The following is a 6,584-nucleotide window of genomic DNA, read 5'->3' on the forward strand; positions in this document are numbered from 1 at the left end:
TTTTTTAAATTTTTTAGATGTTGATGGACATTTGTTGTATTCACTTATTTATATGTGGTGTTGAGAATGGAATCCAGTGCCTCACACACCCTAGGCAAGTGCTCTACCCCTGAGGCACCCCCCAGCCCCATATTTTCCTTAGGTACTTACTTATTTGTTTTGTTCTTACATGTGTTAAAGTTAGCATTCAGTATTCGAGTATGTGCCACCAAAGGAAAGGCAATCCATATGCATAGGCTATAAGTTGCTGCACCAGTGGGTGAAAATTTTTCCGTAAGGCAAAGGCAGATAAATTTTATATACACACACATGAGTACCCATTGGTTTTAGTATTTTTATTGCTTATTCTACATAAAATATGTATTTTGAAATCATGTTTGAATACATATGTGATCATATACCAATAAATTGAAATGAGACCAGATTATTCATTTTTGTCATCACTTTTTATATTAAAAGGTGATCCTTATGACATAAATATAGAAAATTAATATTGTTAATATATATCTTATCTCTTGGTCATATTTAAAGAACAGAAAATGTTATTTCCTGGAGATAGTTCATTAAAGTGAAAAAGAGTGTCAAGAAGCTTGCTTTCTTTTGTTTCCAAAACATTAATGTAATATAAAAATGCTTTATCTACTTTTTATAACACATTCTTGTTTCTTTTTACAGGTGTTGTAAGTAATTTCAAGAATTTTCTAATTTTTGTTAGCATGTTTATAAAATATGGGAATAGGATCAAAAGATAATTATCCTTTCAGTCTATTCTAGGTAAGTTATTAATTTTTATTTCTGATGTTAAATCCAGTTATATTTATAATTGATGACTTTGTTTTTAATATGTGTTAATGTTCAATAATACAAAAAAATGATAAAATTATTGAATTTGTGAGAAAATACCAATTAACACCATTGAAGCTCTTATTATTCCAAATAAAGACATCCTCCTTAAGTTAATACATATTAGAAAAGGGGTCAGAGAATGGAAATGTGTACTAGGCACTGTGGTAGATGCTGTAAATCAATGAAGAGAATGATATGTACATATTTTAATGCCATGATATTTCCTTGGAGAGAAATTCACATTTTTGGGCCAAATGTCATTTACAAGACTCTGCCTCTTTTGGCTGACATTGTGCTTCAGAGGGACCATGCTTTTTTCTGCAGTTTCCCCATGTTATATATTGTTTAATACTGGGATTTGGAGAAAGAATATTAATAAATTTGGTTCAGAGTAGTCATGGCCTAGAAGTAGTCAAAAGTAAATATTTATTAATTTTTGGTACCAGGAATTTAACTCAGGGGCACTTAACCCTAATCCACATCCCCAGGCCATTTTTATATTTTATTTAGAGAAAGGGTCTTGCTACATTGCTGAGGCAGGAATTGAACTAGAACTTAAGTATTCCTCCTGCCTCAGTCTCCAGAGTCAATGGAAATGTCTGTGTACAACATGTGCTTGACTCACAATAGATTTTGATACACTAGAAAATAAAAATCAAACAAAGGTTTTGAATATTGGACCTATTGAATGTTAGTGGGGTGAGAGTAATATAGAAGCAGACTTTAGGCCGGTTTGCTCAGTAATTTGGCATTATTGAGACTTGTTAATTACACATGATCTATACTAACTTGTTAGGTGAAAATAGGAAAGGGATGTAGCCTTCAAGGATTGTAGCATTCTGGTATCTATTATATGTACAGAAAATGAAAAGACAACAAAAGGACAAGTGTTTGTTTTTATGAGCTTAGGATCTATCCATAGCAACAAGGCACATACATGTAAGATTACACATGGCAAGAATCAAATACACCATGCAGACAAGCACCTCAGCTCAATTCAGCAAGTATAAACTGAGCACTTATCATGTATATGCTGCTGTGCTTAGAACTGGTATAAAGACATGGATAAACAGTCCCTGGTAGGTATAACAGCTCAAGTTGCTTCATATAGCATCTCAGATGCAACACAAAGGCATATTGAGGCACACAAGGAACACTAAGAAGGTGGCATTAACTTCACTGAAGGGAGTTTGCTAAAGGAAGAACTTTGTGGAGGGGGTGTGATTGCACTGGGCTAGGCATCAAAGAATTAGGAAGAATTTTTCTGGTAGACAGGGTGAGGAGAGCTTGTGGGTAGGGAGCAGCTAGAGGCAAGACAAAAAGATGTGAATGAGCTTTGTGCATTGGGTAGGTGCAGAAACTCAGTATTATGGGAGGATAAATCAAAAGGGAAGGGGAGTGGCAGGAGATAAAGCAATAGTCAGGATCCAAGGGGCACAAATCTTCACTGTTTTTGAAATCACACTGAAGGCATGGATTGGAAAAAGGAGACCAGATCTACTTAGGATGTTATCATAATATTCCAGGTGAAAGGCAGTAAGGATGTGGGATAGGGTCAGAGGAGATGCATCTGAGGGACTCAGGGAATGCCATCAATGAGACATGGGGACTAACTTGGGGTTAGGGAAAGCCAGAAGTTGAGTATGAAGAGGGTAAGGGACAGAGTAAGCTCATGAGTAAAGAGTTAAGAGTTCATTTGGAACCATGTTGAGTTTGAGGAGACTGTAGGACATTTGGGTGAAAGTATCCAGCTGTAACTGGAGAGGAGAGTTTGGGGCTGAAGAAGAGTTTGGGAGTCATCAACATGTGAGGTACAGTTAGAACCATGGAAGTGGAAATGGTCACTCTTGGAGAGGGTTGGGAGCCCAGGGATCTAGGGGCAGGGTGGTCAGGGAAGTTGTGGGATGAGGGTTGAAATACAGGATGTTTGGAATTCTGTGGCTCTCTGTGTAAGTTAGATGAGCTCAGGATACATCAAGCAAAGTAATGCTCACAAAGGGAAGCTAGGGAGTATCCAAAATTAGATTAAGGGGGAAACTAGAACTTAAGTTAAAGATGCTGTCTTTTTTTCCTCCTTGAAACTGTGACTTTTGAATGAATACACTGTCTTAAGGTGACAGGTTGATGGCAGTGTGCAGAACCAATGGGGAATGGGAATCTGAGGCAGGTGGAGGGGGTTAGTTACTGTGTAGGATACCTTCTATAAAGTGATAGGAGCTGAATGAATAAGGAATAGAAATGGGGGGATACCCCACAGCATAAATTCTAGGATAGGTGCAGAGGCCATGACATTATGCATCATGGTAACTGGGACATGGGGTGGTGGAGAGAGCCATGAGCACAGAGATCCCATCTTTTTTTAACCTTCTCTGTGGCACCTGAAACATACTTGTAATCTCAGCCTGTGTTTGTGGAGGGGATAAATGGTATATTAGATAGGAAGATGAAGAGTTTTAAGAAGCAGTGGATGTAGAAAGATGATGAGTTGAAGTTTGAACATGGGCATTGCAAGTAGAGATGTGAGTGAAGAGTAAGGGGATGGGATGGAATACACCCAGAATTGAGCATGAAGTATTGAATGCCTGAGTACTACAGTAGGAATGAAGATGAGCTGATGCCTTTTAAAGAGTCCAGAAAGGTAGCAGAAAGATATGCAGATTACCATAAGATGAGGCAGAACATGCTCAAAGGTAAAAAATTATTATGCTGTGTCCTAAAGATAAAACAGGGGGTGAAATCTAATCTGATTGAGGGAAGATGAGGAAAGTCTCCTTTGAGGAGGTGCCATTTTGATGGGCAAAGGGAAGGAGAAGTAGACAAGAAGGCATTGGAGAGCATGATTCTGACAAAGGGCTGTGGGAAAGGCTCGAGTGGACACATCTGAACAAGGCCAACTCACTTTGTTTAGCCAACATGTGGACTTTTTAACTGACTCACTAACTATGTCAAAAATTGAGTGGAGATAAAAAGTGGGATCCTGGTAGGAGTGTCCTTTCCTTTGCAAAGGAATGCCCAGGTGCTTCCTTCCCTGGCAACCTGCAGGATCTGGAGCTTCCTATGGCCACTTGCTAAAACAAGCCCTCCTGGGTAGAGGAAGTGACTGCATGGGATTTGCTTGTGGCTCCTTTCTTTAGCACTTTTCTTTGGTCAACCTTGCCTACCTGGGTCTGCAAGCATTTGGAGATAGGTTATAAAAGCTCATCTACCTATTCCAGAGATAATTCAGGGCATGTTATATAGGAACTTTCCTTTAAAAGGAACCAACAGCTTTTTAAGGCCACAGGGTACTTAAGGAGAACATAGATGCATGAAAGGAGTGGGGGATGTCATATCACAATGTTTATTTGCATACATTATGGAAGGCATTTCAAACATGTTTCACAAGGCAGTGGATTATGAGGTATTTATTCCTTGAACAACAATATGCAGCATATGTTCAGACAGTTCCATTTTAGACAATGGAAATCTGAAATCTAACTCTTAATTATCACAGAGAAGATTAGAAAGCAATAGGAGTGCATTTCTTTTTTTTATGATTATTTTTTTAAATTTATTTTTATTGTAAACAAATGGGATATATGTTGTTTCTGTTTTTACATGGAGTAACAGCATACCATTTGCATATTCATAAATTTATATAGAGTAATAATGTTTGATTCATTCCATTATTTTTCCCTTCCCCCCCACTCCTCCCACCTCTCTTTTCCCTCTATACAGTCCCTCCTTCCTCCATTCTTGACCCACTCCCACCACCCATTAAGTGTCATCATCCGCTTATCAGTGAGAACATTCCTCTTTTGGATTTTTGAGATTGGCTCATCTCACTTAACATGATATTCTCCAATTACAAGCATTTGCCTGCAAATGCCATAATTTTATTATTCTTTATAGCTGAGTAATATTCCATTGTATATATATACCACAGTATCTTTATCCATTCATCAATTGAAGGGCATCTAGGTTGGTTCCATAGTCTGGCTATTGTGAATTGAGCCGCTATGAACATTGATATGGCTGTATCTCTGTAGTGTGCTGATTTTAAGTCCTTTGGGTATAGGCCGAGGAATGGGATAGCTGGGTCAAATGGTAGGTCCATTCCAAGTTTTCTAAGGAATCTCCACACTGCTTTCCAGAGTGGCTGCACTAATTTGCAGTCCCACCAGCAATGTATGAGTGTACCTTTTTCCCCACATCCTCGCCAACGCCTATTGTTGCTTGTGTTCTTGATAATCGCCATTCTAATTGGGGTGAGATGGAATCTTAGTGTAGTTTTGATTTGCAATTCTCTTATTACTAAAGATGGTGAACATTTTTTCATATATCTGTTGATTGCTTGTACATCTTCTTCTGTGAAGTGTCTGTTCATTTCCTTAGCCCATTTGTTGATTGGGTTATTTGTATTCTTGGTGTAGAGTTTTTTGAGTTCTTTATATATTCTGGAAATTAGTGCTCTATCTGAAGTATGAATGGCAAAGATATTCTCCCACTCTGTAGGCTCTCTCTTCGCACTGCTGATAGTTTCCTTTGCTGAGAGAAAGCTATTTAGTTTGAATCTATCCCAGTTATTGATTCTTGCTTTTATTTTTTGTGCTACGGGAGTCCTGTTAAGGAAGTCTGATCCTAAGCCAACAAGTTGAAGATTTGGACCTACTTTTTCTTCTATAAGATGCAGGGTCTCTGGTCTAATTTCAAGGTCCTTGATCCATTGTGAGTTGAGTTTTATGCAGGGTGAGAGATAGGGGATTAGTTTCATTCTGTTGCATATGGATTTCCAGTTTTCCCAGCACCATTTGTTGAAGAGGCTATCTTTTCTCCATTGCATATTTTTGGCACCTTTGTCTAGTATTAGAAAATTGTATTCATTTGGGTTTGTGTCCGTGTTCTCTATTCTGCACCATTGATCTACCTGTCTATTTTGGTGCTAATACCATGCCGTTTTTGTTACTATTGCTTTGTAGTATAGTTGAAGTTCTGGTATTGCGATACCCCCTGTTTCATTCTTCCTGCTAAGGACTGCTTTAGCTAGTCTGGATTTCTTATTCTTGCAGATGAATTTCATGATTGCTTGCTCTATTTCTGTGAGGTACATCATTGGGATTTTAATTGGAATTGCAGTGAATCTGTATAGCACTTTTGGTAGTATGGCCATTTTGACAATATTAATTCTGCCTATCCAAGAACATGGGAGATCTTTCCATCTTCTAAGGTCTTCCTTAATTTCTTTCTTCAGTGTTTTGTAGTTTTCATTGTAGAGATCTTTTACCTCTTTCATTAGATTGATACCCAAGTATTTTATTTTTTTGAGGCTATTGCAAATGGAGTTGTTTTCCTTATTTCCCTTTCAGCTGTTTCATCGCTTGCGTATAAAAATGCAGTAGATTTATGCGTGTTGATTTTATAGCCTGGTGTTTTGCTGAATTCATTGATGAGGTCTAGAAGTTTTCTGGAGGAGGTTTTTGGATCCTCTAAATATAGAATCATGTCATCCGCAAATAGTGACAGCTTAAGTTCCTCTTTTCCTATTCGTATCCCTTTAATTTCTTTAGTCTGCCTGATTGCTCTGGCTAGAGTTTCGAGGACAATGTTGAATAGAAGTGGTGAAAGAGGACATCCCTGTCTTGTTCCTGTTTTTAAAGGGAATGGTTTCAGTTTTTCTCCATTAAGAATGATGTTGGCCATGGGCTTAGCATAAATAGCCTTTACAATGTTCAGGTACGTTCCTACTATCCCTATTTTTT

This window comes from Sciurus vulgaris (assembly GCF_902686455.1).
Source record: "Sciurus vulgaris genome assembly, contig: HiC_scaffold_542_arrow_ctg1, whole genome shotgun sequence".
In the NCBI taxonomy this organism is placed as follows: Eukaryota; Metazoa; Chordata; class Mammalia; order Rodentia; family Sciuridae; genus Sciurus; species Sciurus vulgaris.